At 48.6% G+C, this 19,371-nt stretch overlaps 1 protein-coding gene across 9 annotated transcripts in view; it reads left to right on the top strand.

Moving 5' to 3' along the window:
- The window catches only part of THRB (thyroid hormone receptor beta), a 182,574-nt gene that overhangs the window by 84,132 nt on the left and 79,071 nt on the right, over window positions 1–19,371 (top strand). For 2 of the 9 annotated variants that reach the window (XM_068152285.1, XM_068152289.1), the window contains exon 1: window positions 9,671–9,756. The exons of the other annotated variants lie outside the window; for them this stretch is intronic. The gene's annotated coding sequence lies outside the window, so the exon portion shown is untranslated. Of the gene's footprint in view, window positions 1–9,670; window positions 9,757–19,371 lie in introns of those variants that run through there. 9 annotated transcript variants of the gene reach the window in all.

Consider the following 19,371-nt stretch of genomic DNA (forward strand, 5'->3'; position numbering starts at 1 on the left):
TGGGTTGTGCTTCATAAATAAATAAATAGAACCCCACTGGTGGGATATCTACAGGTCAGACAGGAACACTGCTCTCCAAAGACAGAAGCTCCTTTCAGGAGAAGCCATCCCTTCCTCTCAGTGTAGTTTATCCCACTCCTTGTTTCTTCTGCCTCAGCTGAGGACTGCTATCCTAAGAAGACCTCCATTGCTTGCACTTTGTCTCTGACCTCCCTACAGCAGTATTTGTTTAGCTAGAGAGATAATTGTTTTCTGGAGAACTGCCAGCTGATAACTTACTTTTTCATTAGACTCCTTTTTTTTTCCCTATTAGTTATCTCCTGTCAGTTGATCTGTGTCATCTGATAAAACTAATTAGGTAATAAAGAGCTGCTTCTGAACTCCTCCCTTTAATTTTGGCATGGTGAAATGTACTTCTTGGCACCGAGTGCTTTCCTCCTAAAGACAGCCTTCAGTTGACAAACAAGGTGAAGCCGAAGGAAAACAAGGCAGTGCACACATCTGCTCCTGATGCCAGAGCAAAACAGACCTTAGCAAATCGTTGGGACCAAAGGAGGTGGCGTAACCCCGGCTGTGGTTTGGTGTGTTGCAAATGCTTGCAGAGCATCTCAAGAGGCTGGGCTAAAAATACTCAATGGAAAACCATTCAGCATTCTGCTAAAAGTGTTTTGCTTTCCCAGGTCTTTCCTCTCCCTTCTGAAGGTGCCCTCCGACAGCTGCATGGCACTTACCAGGAGGTGACACAGGTATAAGGCTGCAGAATCACAGTGTAGATTTCATTTTAAAATTTAGCCTGATTTTCAGGTTTCCTCTTTAAGGAACAAATAAACATAATTCTCAGTGGGAGGAAAGTTTGTTAGTAGCTTCAGGGTGAAGGAGCCATCCCATAAGAAAGAGACTGATGAGATTCTTCTTCATGGCAGTTTGCAGCTGGAAGGTTTGGGATGTCCTAATATACAGCACTTACAAGACAGATAGCATTTCTGTATGGCAAATTGCCTCTCTTACCTCCCAATGAAGCAGAAACTGCCCCAGGATGCTGGTGTAGTTTTCTCTTGATGGCTGTGTACTCCAGCTGTGTGCAGTGCACCTCAGGAGAAGGAAAGTCTCAGTGCTTCCTTTGAGAACATGGAATACCCTCTGTTCACATGAGATCTGTGGCAGTCACTGTAGTCATCTCAGATTTGTGATTCTCCAGAAGCTGGAGGGAAAATATGTTCAGGATTGTTGAGAGTGCAAATACCAAACCCACCAGAAACTGGGGGGAAGTAATTGTCCAGCTTTTGATGGTTCAGAATGAGCAATTAGTTGATGGAGAGCAGAGGTAGGCATCTAGCTTGGCTGATGCTATGTGTGGCCCACACACACTCACACAGGGTTCACAGCAGCTGGGGGAGGCTATGCAGGATACCTGAGGTCATGTGGACAACTGAACTGAATTCCTACCTAATCTTGGTCTCCATCACAGCACAATTTCAGCTGAGAGAAAATCAATCAGTGAAAACAGACCTCCAGAAGAATCTCATCAGAATCTGGACTGCATCTTACACTCAGAAACTTCATCTCTTTTAGCAGAGTGGCTGATAAATCTTCAGTGACAAATGCAACCACTGCTGTGTTCAGGTCTGAAGAAGTGTTTTGATAGTGGTTGCATGTTTGCCGGGCACTGGATTTACTTCCGTGCCAGAAAGGTGTACTGTGGGGATGCTCAGAATCTGTGGTGTGTGCAGAGATTGGAGTGGTGCATCTTCAGGGAGGCAAGAGCCCCAGAACAGCAGCATCTGACATTTTAAAGCAGTGGTGTTACAGACTCACATAGTAGCAGAATGTCTTTGTAAGTGAATCATGTGATAAATAAATTATGGGAGTTGCTAGTGAGATGCACTTTCAGCAATAAGAAGTGACTGGTTTGAAGTGGCTGGTTTAAAGTGAAAGGAAAGTTCTTCACTGAGTCATTCGTCATTGGGACGTGCTGCCCAGGGAGGTGGTGGAGTCCCCATCCCTGGAGGGGTTCCGGAGGGGACTGGGTGTGGCACTTGGTGCCATGGTCTAGTCATGAGGTCTGTGGTGACAGGTTGGACTTGATGATCTTTGAGGTCTCTTCCAACCTTGGTGATACTGTGATACTGTGAAGGGCTCTTTCTGGCCTGACCCCAGAACAAGGGCACAGATAAGGAGCAGAGGAAGCCTGGTTTTGAGTGGAGTTGATGTTGGTTTCTCTGCCTTAGCTAAGCGTCTAGCTGTGGTCTCTGCAGCACTCTCAGGATCTGCCCCATGGGAAGGGAGAGAGACTGTTCATCTCTTACAGCTGCAGCCCTGTCCTAGGCACTGCATGAAGAGGTGCTGCTAAGCAGGAGTGCTGGCTTGGCAGCACCTGACACCACCTCTGCTACCCCTTTGACTGGACAGGGCAAGAGGGCAGCCCTACCTGCTGCCCATTTGTGCTACCCACAGGTTCTGTGCCTGTACCAGTAGCGAGAGAAACCTTTCCAATCCCTGCCCTTGCTCACTGCTTTGAGCTTCGCTGACACCTCAGCAGTGGATGACATTTTGCAGTGCCTTTGTCTGGTGCTAGTAACCCAACAGCTTCCTGATGTATGCCAACATTCCATGGGGTACATGTAAGAGCTGCAGGAGTGTGTTTCGCAGTGTACTCCATCACTGTGTGAGGAGGTGAGACAGTCATTGTCTCCAGTGCAAAATTGCAGATAGAAGGTGAAAACAAGGCTAGAAGCTACCTAACAGCTTGCAGTAGTGGGCAAGAGAGGTTTTCATTGATGCCAAGAGAATGTGTAAGAGAGAGACAATTTGTCTTGACTTACAGATAACTGCAGCTGAAGCAAAGAAATGAAGTAACTGCCCATGGCAGTCACCATGAAGTCTGACTGGGGGATTCCTGTCTCTTGCCTTGCTCTCCACTTGATTGCCTGTCAGGGCAAAGTGATACAAAAATGTCAGGAGGGGCTACAAGTTCTTGGCTTTGGTTTTGGTGGGGGGCTTGTTTTCTGTTTGGTTGGTTTTTATCACTTGGCAGCCTTGGTTGTGTGTAACAGACATGGTTTGTACCACAGAGACCTAGGAGCCTGTCTGCTTCCATGTAGTTTGATTTTAGAAACTGCAGAACTTTCCCCTCTTTACCATTTCCTGCGGAACAGGATGGTGAAGAAGGCTGTTTGTGTGACTAAGGCACAAGAGCACAAATTGTATGTGTTTGCTTTGAAGATGCAAGTCAGGCTCAATGGTCAGCTCCTTAAGAACAGTAGCAACAGGTGAACTCCCCCTTCTCTAAAGGAATATTTGTCTTACCAGAAGTATGTAGAAGTGAGGCTGTGTGGAGATTTGAAAGCCCAGTAGGATCCATGAGGGAAAGCATCTGCACAAGTGCTGTTAAATCATTGAGAGTGTAGAAGCAAGTACAGGTTAGGAGGTGATCTGCTGGAGAGCAGCCCTGTGGAGAAGGAGCTGGGAGTGCTGGTGGACAACAAGTTCTGCATGGGACAGCAATGTGCCCTGGGGGCCAAGAAGGCCAATGGGGTCCTGGGCTGCATTCAGAGCAGTGTGTCCAGCAGAGCCAGGGAGGTTCTCCTCCCCCTCTACTCTGCCCTGCTGAGACCTCACCTGGAATATTGCATCCAGTTCTGGGCTCCCCAGTTCAGGAGGGACAGGGATCTGCTGGAAAGAGTCCAAGGGAGGGCTACAAGGATGCTGAAGGGACTGCAGCACTGCCTGCTGAGGAGAGGCTGAGAGCCCTGGGGCTGTTTAGTCAGGAGAGGAGAAGACTGAGAGGGGATTTAATCAATGTCTATCAATACCTGAGGGCTGGGGGTCTGGAGGGAGGGGACAGGCTCTGCTCAGCTGCAGCCTGTGATAGGACAAGGGGCAATGGATAGAAACTGTGGGAAGAGGTTGTTTAACGACAACAAACTCCAGCACAGGAGGTTCCACCTCAACATGAGGAGGAACTTCTTCATTGTGAGGGTCCCAGAGCCCTGGAGCAGGCTGCCCAGAGAGGTTGTAGAATCTCCTTCTCTGGAGACTTTCCAGCCCTGTCTGGATGTGTTCCTGTGAGACCTGCACTGGATTCTATGGTCCTGCTCTGGCAGGGGGGATGACCTCTAGAGGTCCCTTCCAACCCCTAACATCTGTGATCCAGCAGTGTGTTCACCTGCAGTAAGCAGTGAGAGAACTAAGCTCCAGAGGAACAAAACACACTGGATTGAGTGTTGACACCTGGAGTTAATTGAGAACAATTAAGTCTGCGTGTAGACAAGATCTACATAGTTCATTTGAACTGCATGGTGTTGTGTGAGTGAAGGGTGCAGGATCAGACCCATTGTTTACAGATTTACCTAATGCTTTGAACTATTTGGATGAATGGTGTTCCACAAATGTTAGTCATAATTATTATTTCATTATGACCACATGTTTACTTTGAACACACTCCTAGTTTTGATCTGTAGGAAAGCCAGGATAACGTTGCAGCTCCTGCCTGAGCTCCTGCTTGCCAGCCAGCACTTCACTAATGGCTTCTCCTTTTGTATGCTGAGAATGCCTCCCCAGACTGGGAAGCCAGGCTGGTTGTGGTAAGCTGTAGGCAAGTAGCTTTCATAAAAATACCTTCAGCTAGGACACTTTTAAACAGATACATCTGAGATAGAATGCTTACTCATGGAAATTAATGCTGTTAAACAGGCTGCTTCTGTAGGATTTCTTAATATCTCAGGTGACAGCAGCTCAGGCTGGGTGCACTGAGGTGCAGAAAGCAAATTTCATAGCATCAGAGTATCACAGAACAGTAGAGGCTGGAAGGGACCTCCAGAGATCATCAGGGCCAACCCCCCTGCCAGGGCAGCATCACCCAGGGCAGTCTGCACAGGAATGCAGCCAGGTGGGGTTGAAAGTCTCCACAGAAGGAGACTCCACAACCTCTCTGGGCAGCCTGCTCCAGGCCTCTGTCACCCTCACTGTAAAGAAGTTCCTCCTCATGTTGAGCTGAAACCTTCTCTGTTCCAGCTTGTCCCTGGTGTTCCTTGGCTTATTGCTGTGCACCACTGAGAAGAGCTTGGTCCCCTCCACTTGACACCCACCCCTCAGCTATTGATAGACATTGATCAGATCCCCTCTCAGCCTTCTCTTCTCCAGACTCAACAGCCCCAGGGCTCTCAGTCTCTCTTCACAGGGGAGATGCTCAAGTCCCCTAAGCATCCTCCTGGCTCTCCCTTGGACTCTCTCCAGCAGGTCTCTGTCTCTCTTGAGCTGGGGAGCCCAGAACTGGACACAGCATTGCAGGTGTGGTCTCAGCAGGGCAGAGCAGAGGGAGAGAAGAACCTCCCTAGCCCTGCTGGCCACACTTTTCTTGCTGCCCCCCAGCATCCCATTGGCACTCTTGGCCACAAGGGCACAAGGTCTTTCTCCTTGGAGCTGCTTTCCAGCAAGGCAGCCCCTAAACTGTCCTGGTGCCTGTTGTTGTTCCTCCCCAGTATGATTCCTACGATCCCGAGGGCTAGAGGTGTTGCTGCTTGCATGTGCATTTGAGTATTTAAGCTCTTACACCACTCCAGACTCTTTCAACTTGCATCTTTTTTTTCCCCCTACTCCAAAGCAGAATGAAGTTATTTCTTCTTTTAACTCTTTCTTTTGGGATTTTCTTTTGCTCAGATCTTCCATTTCAGATATTGTGGAAAGCTTAAGATAGTTTTACGAGTGACTACTGATAGAGGCAAGGAGAAGAGCTTAGAGGTTTTTTGTGTTGTTTTTGTCTTTTCATTTTGGGTGGGGTCTGGTGGGGTGGTTCTTGTTTGTTTGTTTGTCTTGTGGTTGGTTGTTTAAGGTACCTGGCAAGAAATATTATTCTGAAGGTTGATTAGTATACCCTAGGTTGCAAAAGATGGGGTGATGTTGTGTCCTTTCACTAAGTTAGTGGGGTTTTAATGGGCTAAAGACAGTGGAGAATGTCAGCCTTTCCTTTAGAATGCTTTCTTCTGTGTTTCTGTGCTTCAGTTGTCCTGAACAGCAAGTTCTGCATGGGAGAGCAATGTGCCCTTGTGGCCAAGAGAGCCAATGGGGTCCTGGGGGGCATCAAGAAAAGTGTGGCCAGCAGGGCTAGGGAGGTTCTTCTCTCCCTCTGCTCTGCCCTGCTGAGACCACACCTGCAATGCTGTGTCCAGTTCTGGGCTCCCCAGCTCAAGAGAGACAGAGACCTGCTGGAGAGAGTCCAAGGGAGAGCCAGGAGGATGCTTAGGGGACTTGAGCATCTCCCCTGTGAAGAGAGACTGAGAGCCCTGGGGCTGTTCAGTATGGAGAAGAGAAGGCTGAGAGGGATCTGATCAATGTCTATCAATAGCTGAGGGGTGGGTGTCAAGTGGAGGGGGCCAAACTCTTTCTGGTGGTGAACTGGAATAAGCCAAGGAACACCAGGGACAAGCTGGAACAGAGAAGGTTTCAGCTCAACTTGAGGAGAAACTTCTTTGCAGTGAGGGTGACAGAGGCCTGGAGCAGGCTGCCCAGAGAGGTTGTGGAGTCTCCTTCTCTGGAGACTTTCCAACCCCACCTGGCTGCATTCCTGTGCAGACTGCCCTGGGTGATGCTGCTCTGGCAGGGGGGGTTGGCCCTGATGATCTCTGGAGGTCCCTTCCAACCTCTAATGCACTGTGGTACTGTGCCACTGTGGTACTGTGCCACTGTGGTACTGTGCCACTGTTATCCTGTGTCACTGTGGTACTGTGACACTGTGCCACTGTGGTACTGTGCCACTGTGCCACTGTGATAGTGAAAAATTGCTTTTATATTTTTAAAACATCCACTGGAAAATTACTTTACAAGAACATCAAAATCCTACTCAGAACAAGTGTCTGCCTTCCAAAGGGAGACACAGTGACCTGTAGGAGAGAAGAAACTTTTGATAAGTGCTAGGTGCTCCGAGTTTACTTAACCTTTCTTTCACCCCAAAAGCCATTCTGTTCTCCGTGGCTGTTTCTGCTGGAAAACAAAATATTTCAGCAGAGGTAACTTACATCTTACTTGAAAACACTTCTAAGTGGGGCTTGGTCTGAAGACACCATTTCACCCTTCAGTTTATTATTTTGGTGTAGCAATGAACATAAAAATACTTTATGAATGCAGCTCCCTTGCAGGGGCTTGAGCTCGTGCCCGGGGCTCCAGTGCTCCTTTGCCTTCCTCTGTGAGTTTCCAGCCCTGCCATGCCACTGAATGTTGGAACAGGACAGTGTCAGCAGCTCCCTTGTATTTGCACTTGACACAGTTGAGCAAAAGTTTAGACATCCAGATGAAATGTTTGAGGAGCCATTACCATTATTGTCCTGCTTCTTAAGTAAATCTCATCTTGGTGCTTGAAATCTAAATGGATTAATATTTTTCCTGTCCTGTTTACAGTGCTGCCTATGAAAGCCTGCACTTGTCTGCTTGCCAGCCTTCCCTCTTGGCTGGAACCGTCCTGGCATCAATCTCCTCGCTGGGCTCCCGTCCATTTTCCTTGAGTCTCTCTGCTTCCATCCCTCTTCCTCAGGGGCTCTCTGGAAGATTGTCAGAAGGGCTTTAATGTCTTGAGCACGTCAGCTTTTTCTGACTACTGAATGTTTCTACCCCAGTGCTGAATTTCAGAGTTTGCCAGCCAACTGTGCATGGCTTACCCTGCTGGTGTTACAAAAAACCACCAAGTATTCCAGTTTGATGAAAACAAACCTAAACCCAAAGCAGTGTTAGCTTTGTGAGTGCGCAGAAAGAGATAGGAACAAGAGGCAGGAAAAAGGAAGCTTGCAGTGTGTGTGTGCCTCGACGGTGTGCCTAGCAGTTGTGGCGGAGGAAAGGTGAGCTCGTGGGTGACTCCCAGCGTAGCTTACGTCTGTATACACACACACAGGTGGAGAACAAACATGCAAAACCACCCACACAGAAACCCAGTCTGGTGACACTGGATTAGATGAGACTCCTGAAGGTGTCTGGGGGTAGGTAGTCTCTTAGAAGAGAAGCAGGAGACTTGATAAGGCCAAATGCTAAAGAGCATGTAGGCTATTAGGAAGTAGAAGACAGGGGTGTGTGCTATCAGACTATTCAGCTGAAGGCATGGGGAACCCTCAGCTCTGAGCAGGCCAGCAGATCCTCACTAGTGGTTATTTTGATATGTGATACCCTGATGCTAATCTAAGGAGCTGAATGCAAACCCAAAGAAACCCAGCAAGAGCAACTCTTAGCTGAGTGAGGATCACGTGGCAGCGCTCGCTGCCTTCTTAGCGCGTGCTTGCTTCCCATCTCAGACTCAGTGGCAGTGCACAAGGTTGATGTAGAGGGGTTGGGTACATGTTGAAGGAGGAGATGGTGTCTCCACATCACAAGACTAAGAGTGATAATTGCACAGCCCCCCAAAGCAAGAAAAGCTTATGTTTGCTTCGTTTTTAAATAAGGTGGAGGCTTGCTGCCCAGTCTGAGGTTAGAGAGGGGTGCCGCAGGGGGACAGCTAGAGACCCATTTCACCTGCCTGCCCCTGCCCTTGGACAGGCAGGAGCTGCCAGGACACAGCAGTGGAGGAGCAGCTGCCTTGCCCCTGCCATCAGCAGGGCCCTCCTGCAGGAGCTGGGCTTGAGCCTTCCAGGAGGAGTTCTCTTGTGCTGCTGAAAGTGAAGATGAAGGTGCAGGAGAGAGGAGGTAGCTCGACAAGGCCCCGGGCAGCCTGATGTAGTTGACTGTGAGGAGGTTGGAGTGAATGAGCTTTGGAGGTCTCTTCTGACCCAGAGCATTCTGTGATGCTATGATTCTATGTTCCTGCCCACGAGGGGCTTCAGGCCGGGGATGGCTGCACCTGCGCAGTGGGTGAGCGTTGTGACTCGTGATGCCGATTTCCAAAGAGATTTTAACGTCTGGTTCTTCATGTGTCATTTAGTTTGGAAGACATGGCATTACTCAAAATGAGATGGTTTGACAAGGTGAACTTACCCTGGCAATCTGTCATTGTAGATACACGTGATACATGAGCAACCTCAAAGTTTCATAGGCTAGAGTGTCTGGCAGTGCAGCCTTCTGAAACCATTAGAAATAGCAGGGATAAGGCAAAGCAAAATTCGGGTTTAATATTCGAAGCGGCAGTGTTTGGCTGCCCTTTATCAATTATTGATAACTTCCCCTGCTGTTCAGAAACTATTTGGAGTCAAGGATTCTCAGGTTGGTTGGTGTTTGTTCATTTGGTTTTTGATGTCTCCTTGCCTTTCTCAGACGTCAGGGTTGCGAGCTGAAGGTGCAAACACGAGTGTGTGAGTCAGGGAGTGTGGCAGCGGAGGTGGCTGCGAGGCTGCAGGTAAACAGAACTGAAGTGAATTGGCAGCTCTCTCGTGTAGCATGGGCAGCTGGGTCCTTCTTGCTGCAAGAAATTTTCTTTTCCCATTATCCTTCAGCATTCTCTTGGAGGGATGGCCTCAAGGGACAGGAGCGAGTCAGAAAGCGTGCCAAGTTCATGTCACGGCTGTGGCGGCGTTCGGTTCTCTCGCTGGCCTCCAGGAGCTTTATTGGCAAGTGTTTTTAAAGGAAATGTTGGCACAGGAAGGCCTTATTGTTTATGTCATGAAAGTCTCTTGGCGTCTTCTGCCTTGTTATTTTCTCCCTTAAATGGGGAAACTGGGGGGGTGGGGAGGGGAAGGGAGGACGGACACACCACTGGGAAAGGAGAAGAGGAGAGAAGGAGAGTATTAACTTCCAGACTGTTGAGGGTTGCTAACAAAACTTCTCCACACATCAGGATGTGTCTTGGTGAGTCCATTTTTCCCTTTCTTTCCATTGCTGCCTTGCAGGCTCTGCTGCAGCCAGAGGATTCATTTCTAAATGTGTGTTACCCCTTCATGCTTTTCAGTATATGGCATTTAGAGAGCTTTTTCAAGGAGGGAAGCCAGCAGTTTTCTGGTGAGCTCTCTCCTTCCAGAACAAGGTAGGGAGAGGCAAACCCAGCCCAGCCTGGGCTGCCATCCTCGCACATGCAGAGCAGGGCTCTGGGATGGACTTCTGTGGCCATCTCATTAGATTCCTTTCTGTTCTGTGTAAGATTTGCGTACAAAATACAATGTGATTTAGGGAAAAAATACTAATTGGGAAATTCTGTGGAGCAGATGTGGTGGTCAGGAACAATAGGGAGACACTGCATGGTAAGAAATGCTGCTCACTGAAAACCAAAGGCAAAAGCATTCATTTAAATGCATAAACAGCCTTTAAAAAACCCTACCCCCCCTTCCCCTTTCCCACCCTCAACTTATTCATATGCACTTAGGCAATGCTGGCATAGCATGAAAGCACACACACACACACAAAAGGGAATTATGTCCAGTGCAGCAATAAAAGTTGCTGTAACCTTTTACCCTCAAATGAGGTGAGAGCGGTGAAGCCTCGGAGGATGCTGCTATTAAGGAATGAAATGTCAGTGTTGCACAAAATGAGTCAGCATTTCATATCTTGCAGTTTGGAAAGGAAGAAGTTAACTCTCTGCTCGCAGCACGTCGTGGTAGAGAGTCTGTCTCTCAGCCAGGTTCCGATTTGATCTTTGATATGTGCCTCTCTGGTATTTATGTCTGCAGCTCAAAGACACGGGGCCAAGCCCCATTCTTCCAGGTGAGCCCAGCAAAGCTGTGCACTGAGGTACAAAAAGGGCAAACCTCTCTTGACTCTGGATTGGTTGCCAGCAGCGAAAAGCAGCAAACACTGGGGCAAATGTCTGTATTTTTGTAAGTGCAGCTTGGAGAAAGTAGCATCTGAGACGTTCCTCTTTGTGCCCAGCTCAGCTCAAGCTTGTCTGTGGGACTGAGTATCTGTGTCAAGAATGGGATGCAGATTTTGTGATGTCTCTTCAAACACTAAGTATTTGTTGGCACATAGTAGATCTGTTTTATTGTGGTCTCTTGCTGGGTTTTGGTGATGCCTCTTTGGAATGCTCTTTTTCAAAGGAGAGAGATGATCTAATCTTGCCTCACAAAACCTACATCGTTTTGCTTTTCAACTCTTTCATGTGGTTGGTTGGTTGTTTTCTGACCTACCTATTTGTGGGCCTGTGCAAAACTGTGTAGTGTATAACAGTTTCATTTGGGGAAGCTTTTCCCCTGCCTTTCTGCCAGCTTTGTGCTTTGATTTGCTCCTGCCTTGCCTCCATTTTCTTTAGGAGTATAAATCCACAGTTGAAGGAGACTAGAGTAAAAGATCTGGGGGAGCATGTGTTCCCAGAGCTGAACACTTTAGAGCTTGCTGTTGGTGTTTTTTTCCAGATTTGGGGTCTTGTTCAGACTCTGTCAGTAACTGCCTGCCAGCATTAGAATCCAGGGACCTGGAACCTGGGTTTTGCTTGGAAAACATCTGTAGGAAAGGTGGCTGTAGCTTTTACATTCCTACTTTCAAGTATTTTTAACCATGCTTGAGTTACAAGAATTGGTTTGTGACATTATAATTCTAAAGCCAGCAGAAAATGCTCCTTCCAGGAAGCACGAGCTGGTGCATTGATCATTCCTTTGGAGTAATTTGGGTAATTCTTGTAACTTTTAGCTAGCCCTTTGTAAGAGGATGTCCTAGCTGCATGTATGCTGTAGGTGAACCATTTTCTGTGTGTTGCAGTTGTAATCTAGAATAAGACAGAACCTTTTCCTGTTGTTCTCTGTGTGTCTATTGGTACATCTGTATCCAAGAATATATTGAAATAGCTTTAAGTCTCAGAAGACAAGCATTGTAATACCTGGGTAAATACCACTGTGCAGTTTTGCTGCGTGTTTGGACTCCTGCACACTGCAGCGAGGCTGGGGAGAGGCCTCGAGCACAGCCCTGTGAGGAGAGGCTGAGGGAGCTGGGGTTGCTTAGCCTGGAGGAGAGGAGGCTCAGGGGAGACCTTCTTGCTCTCTGCAACTCCCTGAAGGGAGGTTGGAGCCAGGTGGGGGTTGGTCTCTTCTCCCAGGCAGCCAGCACCAGAACAAGAGGACACAGTCTCAAGCTGTGCCAGGGGAAGTTCAGGCTGGAGGTGAGGAGAAAGTTCTTCACAGAAAGAGTTGTTGGCCATTGGAATGAGCTGCCCAGGGAGGTCACCATCCCTGGAGGTGTTCAAAAAGGGATTGGATGTGGCAATTGAAGCCATGGTTTAGTTAGTCATGAGGTGTTGGGTGACAGGTTGGACTTGATCTCTGAGGTCTTTTCCAACCTTATTGATGCTATGATTCTCTGTTGTAGCACATAGAAGCCTTTGTGCTGTGTTTCTTGCATCTCATGTCATAACACGAGTAAAACCAAGCCATAAAACAGGGTGTGAATAACTGTACTTTGGCCCTTGTCTGCTCTCAGCTTTATCAGCCAGCCAAAATTCTTTAGACATGACAGTAAAATTGCAGTATTTAATCATCAGCCTGTACCTAGCCCTCCAGTGTCAGAGACACTGACAAAACTCCTCTGTTGCTATGTGAGAGCATGAAGTGAAATACATTTCAGCTCTCTGTTAAAAAACGAGTGCCACAATGAAATCTGAGGTGGAAAATCACATTTTTCTTAATTACAAGTTCAGTTCAGAACCTGATGGGTTAGATAAGCCAGTGCTAGACCCAGGGTACAATTTCACAGTATCACAGTATCCCACAGTATCACCAAGGTTGGAAGAGACCTCGAGGATCATCGAGTCCAACCTGTCACCACAGACCTCATGACTAGACCATGGCACCAAGTGCCACATCCAATCCCCTCTTGAACACCTCCAGGGATGGGGACTCCACCACCTCCCTGGGCAGCACATTCCAATGATGAATGACTCTCTCAGTGAAGAACTTTCTCCTCACCTCGAGTCTAAACCTCCCCTGGCTCAGCTTGAGACTGTGTCCTCTTGTTCTGGTGCTGGTTGCCTGGGAGAAGAGACCAACTACCTCCTGGCTACAACCTCCCTTCAGGTAGTTGTAGAGAGCAATGAGGTCTCCCCTGAGCCTCCTCTTCTCCAGGCTAAACAATCCCAGCTCCCTCAGCCTCTCCTCACAGGGCTGTGCTCAAGGCCTCTCCCCAGCCTTGTTGCCCTTCTCTGGACACCTTCAAGTCTCTCAATGTCCTTCCTAAACTGAGGGGCCCAGAACTGGACACAGGACTCAAGGTGTGGCCTAACCAGTGCAGTGTACAGGGGCAGAATGACCTCCCTGCTCCTGCTGGCCACACTGTTCCTGATGCAGGCCAGGATGCCATTGGCCTTCTTGGCCCCCTGGGCACACTGCTGGCTCATGTTCAGCCAGCTGTCAGTGAGCATCCCCAGGTCCCTTTCCTGCTAATTCTGTTTTCGTTCCTGACAGACTGTTCTGTAGTGAGGTTCTGGATGCTACCTAAGTCAGTGAGGAGGACATGCTTCCTGACCAGTGGCAGCTGGTGGCCCTGCACCCCTTAGCTCTGCCTGTATATCCCAGGGTCTCTTAGTTTTAGCTTCTCTGAGAGGCTGCAGGTCCAGGGAGGGCATGACCCTAGTTCCACAAACCAGGTCTTCTTTCAGAGTTTGGCTAACAATCCATTGGCAACAAATACATCAGCAGGAAGGAATTTTGTCAGATGTGGAGAGAAAGTGTGCCCAAAACTACCCAAACACTGCACTACATCCCAGTCCCTCCTTGCTGTGCTGCAGGTCACACCAGGCTGGTTGCTGCTCTCCTCCTCTGGGTGCCAGGCCACAGGCTGTGAGTGCCTCGCTCCTCCAAACATCCTGCTAGCAGGAGGCACCACCAGCCTCTCTTTCTGCCTGCCCAGCTCTCCCCTTGCCATGGCACTTGCCAGAACCTGCAGGTTTTTCAGACTGTGATGTTCCTGTAGAGCTGAATGGAGCAGGCCAACGAATGGGGCAGAAGGAGGGAAGGGGGTGGCGGAGTTACGCACGGCCACTCCAATAAATGCTGCTTCCTTAGAGAGCTGCATTGGAAATGTCCTTCTCCTCTGTGCCCTGAAACTTTGACATCACCTATGAGCTTGGACACTCACTCTGCACTATTCCATTGGATTTAGGCTTGTACATTCCTTTGCAATGATCTCTAAGAAAGCTGCTGTACTGACTTTGAGAGTTTTCTCCTCTCTCCCACACCTCTGTTCATTTTTATTACATTGAAGAAGGACAGAGATGGAAAAGGTGTGTGAAATAATGATATCATAAAAAATTCATAACTGCTCATTCTTTGGCAGTGAGACTCTGTCACAATGTGCCTAAGGAGCTCACTGGGATAGTGCTATCAAACCATGGCTACAGTTCAGTGGTGCTGGGTGGAGTGAATGGGAACAGGGAGTCAACTGCAATTTAGGATTGTCTTGTTCATCATGCAGATGAAACAGTATGGCTTGAAAAGGAGAAGGCAAAATTGACACCCTGGAGGTTTTTAAGGCCAGGCTGGATGGGGCTGCTCTAGTGTGAGGTGTCCCTGCCCATGGCAGAGGCGTTGGCACTGGATGATCCTTGAGGTCCCTTCCAACCTTAGTAACTCTATGATTCTGTGACAAGTCTGTCCTAGTTCTCCAGGAGAGACAGTGATTTGGGGCGGGGGGGGAATGTGATCTGGTTATAAACTGCTTGGATGTCCAAAAGTTTTCAACAGGTATTTTTTTCCTGAAGGCCTTACAAAGAATTAAAACTGCCATGCAATGCAGAGGAAAATCCTGTTGTGATCGATACCAGGTTGAAAGTTAGGAAGCAACAGGGAGTAAATGGCCAAGTTTTACAATGAGGGGAAGTCACCAATGGAGTCCTGTAGGCAGCAGCCCAGGAGCCTGGGTGGTTCAACATATGAAAAAGGGGTTGAGTAATCCTGAAGAAACAAAACCTGCTGATAGTGCTAGGGTCAAGTGGGAAGAGTTGGCTCTGCCAGTCTGGCAGAAGGGTCTGGCAGCACCCAGCGTGACTGAGCAGTAAGGTCGCAGAGGAGATTCTGTGACAGTGACTGTTCAGATTTTTGATATGGAGAAGGCTTGCAGTGACAGCAGGCAAGTGCCCACTCAGGACAGTAGCACTTGTGTTTAACAGAGGCATGGCATTTGCCATTCCTAGAGGCATCTCTTTTCTGGCATCATCTAGAACCAGTGATACCCAAGACAGACTCTGAATTCTGTTCCTTTCTGTGCTTCCAGTATTCATGCCTGTCACTATGCCAGAAGGATCTAGCAGCTAATCTTACTGGGAGTTAAGAAAGAAACATACGAAGAATGTATCTGAAAAATCAAAAGAATAAAAGCCTTAGCTCTATGAAATCACAGAATGGTCCAGGCCAGAAGGCACCTCCAAAGCTCATCCAGTCCAACCTCCCTGCAGCCAGCAGGGACATCCCCAGATAGATCAGGCTGCCCAGGGCCTCCTCCAGCCTCACCTTAAATATCTCCAGGGAAGGAGCCTCAACCACCTCCCTGGGCAACCTGCTCCAGTGTTCCACCGTAGTGAAGAACTTTTTCCTGATACCCAATTTAACTCTGTTCTTCTCTAGTTGGAAGCCATTGCCCTCATTCTGTCCCTGCAGGCCTTTGCAAAGTCTCTCTCCATCCTTCCTGTAGCCCCCTTCAGGTACCAGCAGGCTGCTGTTAGGTCTCTCTTGAGCTTCCTCTTCCCCAGGCTGAACACCCCCAGCTCCCTCAGCCTGTCCTTGTAGCAGAGCTGCTCCAATCCCCTGATCGTTTTCGTGGCCCTCCTCTGGGCTCTCTCAGTTGTTGGTCATTTCACTTACAGTTTTATGGTTTATATGATGAGAAAAGTTTCCTATTTCTAACAAAACAAAACAGAACAAAAAAAAAGGAAATTCTTTACCACCTAAAGAAAGGCTGAGGATGACAGCGACCATATCACTTGTCAGAATTACGTAGCTGCTTTCAGATAGCTCAAGAAACTATTATTGCTTCCCTGGTACAATGAAAAAGGTAACAGGGCAAGACCATGTGGGTTTAGTGTCCTTTTAAAAAACACAGAAGCAAAGAGTTTCATTACAATTTGCATACATCCTCTCCTTTGAATGGAAAAAGACTGAGGTTGAACAAAGCAGCATAATCCTTGGTCATCAGTGTGTCTTTGCCATGGAGAGGGGACGCGGAGACTGTCACTGTGTATTATAGATAATCAAAGAGAAGGTTATTTCTGCATTGCTCAATTTATCATTCTTCTCCCTGACATCTTGCATTAAGTGTTAGTCTGTAGAAGAGATTCAAAATATCAGAGGTGAACCCAAAAAGATAACCTTTGTATTGAGGATCTGTTTTCATTAACTTGATTGGATTCTGCTTGGTATGGATCTGTTTTTAGCATACTGCACTCACACCCTGACCTTTTCTGCACTGTGAAGACAAATGTGTGCTCTGATGTGTTGATTAATCCCAGAAAATACACTTCAGACTCCAGTTCAATATGTTGTTTTGTGAACAATAATGGCATCTATTCACAGATCACAGGATGTTAGGGGCTGGAAGGGACCTCCACAGACCATCAAGTCCAATGCCCCTGCCAGATCAGGACCAGAGAATCCAGCACAGGTCACACAGGAACACGTCCAGACAGGGCTGGAAAGTCTCCAGAGGAGACTCCACAACCTCTCTGGGCAGCCTGCTCCAGAGCTCTGGGACCCTCACAGTGATGAATTTCCTCCTCATGTTGAGGTGGAACCTCCTGTGCTCGGGTTCTATCCATTGCCCCTTGTCCTATCCCAGGGTGCAAGTGAGCAGAGCCTGTTCCCTCCCTCCTGACCCCCAGCCCTCAGGTATTTAGAAACAGCCTTCTCCTCTCCACAGCCCCAGGGCTCTCAGCCTCTCCTCAGCAGGCAGTGCTGCAGTCCCTTCAGCATCCTTGCAGCCCTCCCTTGGACTCTCTCCAGCAGATCCCTGTCCCTCCTGAACTGGGGAGCCCAGAACTGGATGCAATATTCCAGGTGAGGTCTCAGCAGGGCAGAGTAGAGGGGGAGGAGAACCTCCCTGGATCTGCTGGACACACTGCTCTGAATGCAGCCCAGGACCCCATTGGCCTTCTTGGCCCCCAGGGCACATTGCTGTCCCATGCAGAACTTGTTGTCCACCAGCACTCCCAGCTCCTTCTCCACAGGGCTGCTCTCCAGCAGATCACCTCCTAGCCCAGAAATGCAGCCTTACACTGAAATGGAAATCCTTTGCAACCAACTATACAAATACACAAGACATATTTATACCTGCAAATCAGAATTCATGCAAAGAGTTGTGAAGTGACCACTGCAAAAAGACTGAAATTCTCAAGGGAGAATCTATTAACAGTTTGGGAAAGTGCTGCCATGTGGGAAAGCAAATCAGAATGTACTCCAGTGCAGAAACATTCCCACCTTAGCAACATGCAAGGACTGAGAGCCCTCAAAAGGCCTTGGGGGTGCTGGTGGGTGAGAAGCTCAACAGGAGCCAGCAGTGTGCACTTGCAGCCCAGAAAGCCAATGAGAGGCTGGGCTGCAGCAGGAGAAGTGTGGCCAGCAGGGCCAGGGAGGGGATTCTCCCCCTCTGCTTCACTCTGCTGAGACCACAGCTGGAGCTCTGTGTCCAGTTCTGGAGCCTCTGTTACAGGAAGGATCTGGAGGTGCTGGAAGGTGTCCAGAGAAGGGCCACGAGGATGAGCAGAGGGCTGGAGCTGCTCTGCTGTGGAGACAGACTGAGGGAGTTGGGGCTGTTCAGTCTGGAGAAGAGAAGGCTCCATAGAGACCTCATTGTGGCCTTCCAGTATCTGAAGGGGGATACAGGAAGGCTGAGGAGGGACTTTTGAGGGTGTCAGGGAGTGATAGGAACCTGGGGGTATAGAGCAAAACTAGAAATGGGGAGATTGAGATTGGATGTTAGGAAGAAGTTGTTCCCCATGAGGGTGGTGAGAGCCTGGCACAGGTTGCCCAGGGAGGTGGTGGAAGCCTCATCCCTGGAGGTTTGTAAGGCCAGGCTGGATGTGGCTCTAGGCAGCCTGCTGTAGTGTGAGGTGTCCCTGCCCATATCACGGGGCTTTGGAACTAGATGATCCTTGAGGTGCCTTCCAACTCTCACCGTTCCCTGATTCTGTGAGGATTCTTTCTCTCAGTTGAAGTCCCTTACAGTACTTCTGTGACACCTGTAACAGCCCCCCTTGTTCTTTACTAGGAAATTACCCTTAGGTAACCCCCCTGGAGTTAATGATAGCAATTCTGATGTGTTTTAGTGAACGGGTTCCTGCTAAGTTTTCATCCTTATTGGTGCAATTGTTTTCTGAATCCTTTTTGTTTTGAAAGCTGATGACTCTTGCTGTGATTTCAGACTGGGAATTTGCAAATGCCAGCTTTTCTTTGTAAGTTTCTGATTTGGTGATGCAAACAGCTCTGAGTGTAGCCTTCTGGGTAATCTTGACACGGTGAGGATGCAGAGAGACTCATTTGAATTGAATCACATATTATCAAGTCATGCTTTGGCAAGGAGAGTGGTTCAAAACACCCACTGGTTTCTTGACTCTTAAGGAAGAGCAGAAAGATGAAATGTTAGGAGTCTACATGAAGGTGGGGGGCCGGGGAATGAAAGAAGCCTAACTAACCTTCAAGGAGCTGAGCACCTGCACGCTGGAGGGGCCATTGATTTGTTTGCTTTGAGATCAACATGCTAAGCACAATGCAAGAGTCCTTTAGAAGTAAATGCACAAACTTTGTGCTTTGTGACATCTGTATCTCAGAGCCTGGAGGTTATTTCAGGCTTAGTTCTTGCCCTGTGCACAACAGATCCAGTTGGCAGCACTGAGACTTTCTTACTCCCATCTCTCCCCTTTCTGATGTGGTCTCCAGCTCTGTGCCTCCTTGCTGAGTGGTAGCATTGGCCACGGTGGGCATCTCTCAGTATCCCTGCTAAAGCTGTTTAAATACGTCCTGAAACCACAGATGAAAATGTCAGTGTCTTTTGGGAGAAGTCTGTGTAGTGGAGAGCTGAAATCAGTCTGAAGCTGTTTTACACAGTTCACAAAAGCAGATGAACACACAAAGGAGCCCTGAGGAAACACTAATACTCCCCAGCATCAGTGAGGCTCTGTTTGGTGCCTGTGTGGAAATGCAGGTCTCTTCAGGAGGTGAATTACAAAGTTTGTATTACCAAGGAAGGATGTTTCAGAAATCAGCTACCCAGTTCCAAGCAGCCCAGACTTACAAGCAGTGTGCACCTACAGCCTGCTGGAATGTCAGCTGAAGCCCTTGGTCTCGATCAGGGCATTTGGGCTGCGAGGCAGCGCGCCGGTGAGGGCCGCTGGAACCGCACCTGAGCACCGTGCTCAAGCTTCTCCGGGGTGGTGTAGGCAGCTTCAAGCGCTAGGTGGCTGCCTGCCTGGCCTGCTGCCTGCCTGGCCTGCTGCCTGCCTGGCCTGCTGCCTGGACCTGTTGCTGCTTTTCCATGGAAGAATATAAGCAGTGGGTAGGA

Source organism: Melanerpes formicivorus, unplaced genomic scaffold, assembly GCF_026170545.1.
Source record: "Melanerpes formicivorus ecotype bairdi unplaced genomic scaffold, bMelFor1.0.p_v2 SCAF_23, whole genome shotgun sequence".
Classification (NCBI taxonomy): Eukaryota; Metazoa; Chordata; class Aves; order Piciformes; family Picidae; genus Melanerpes; species Melanerpes formicivorus.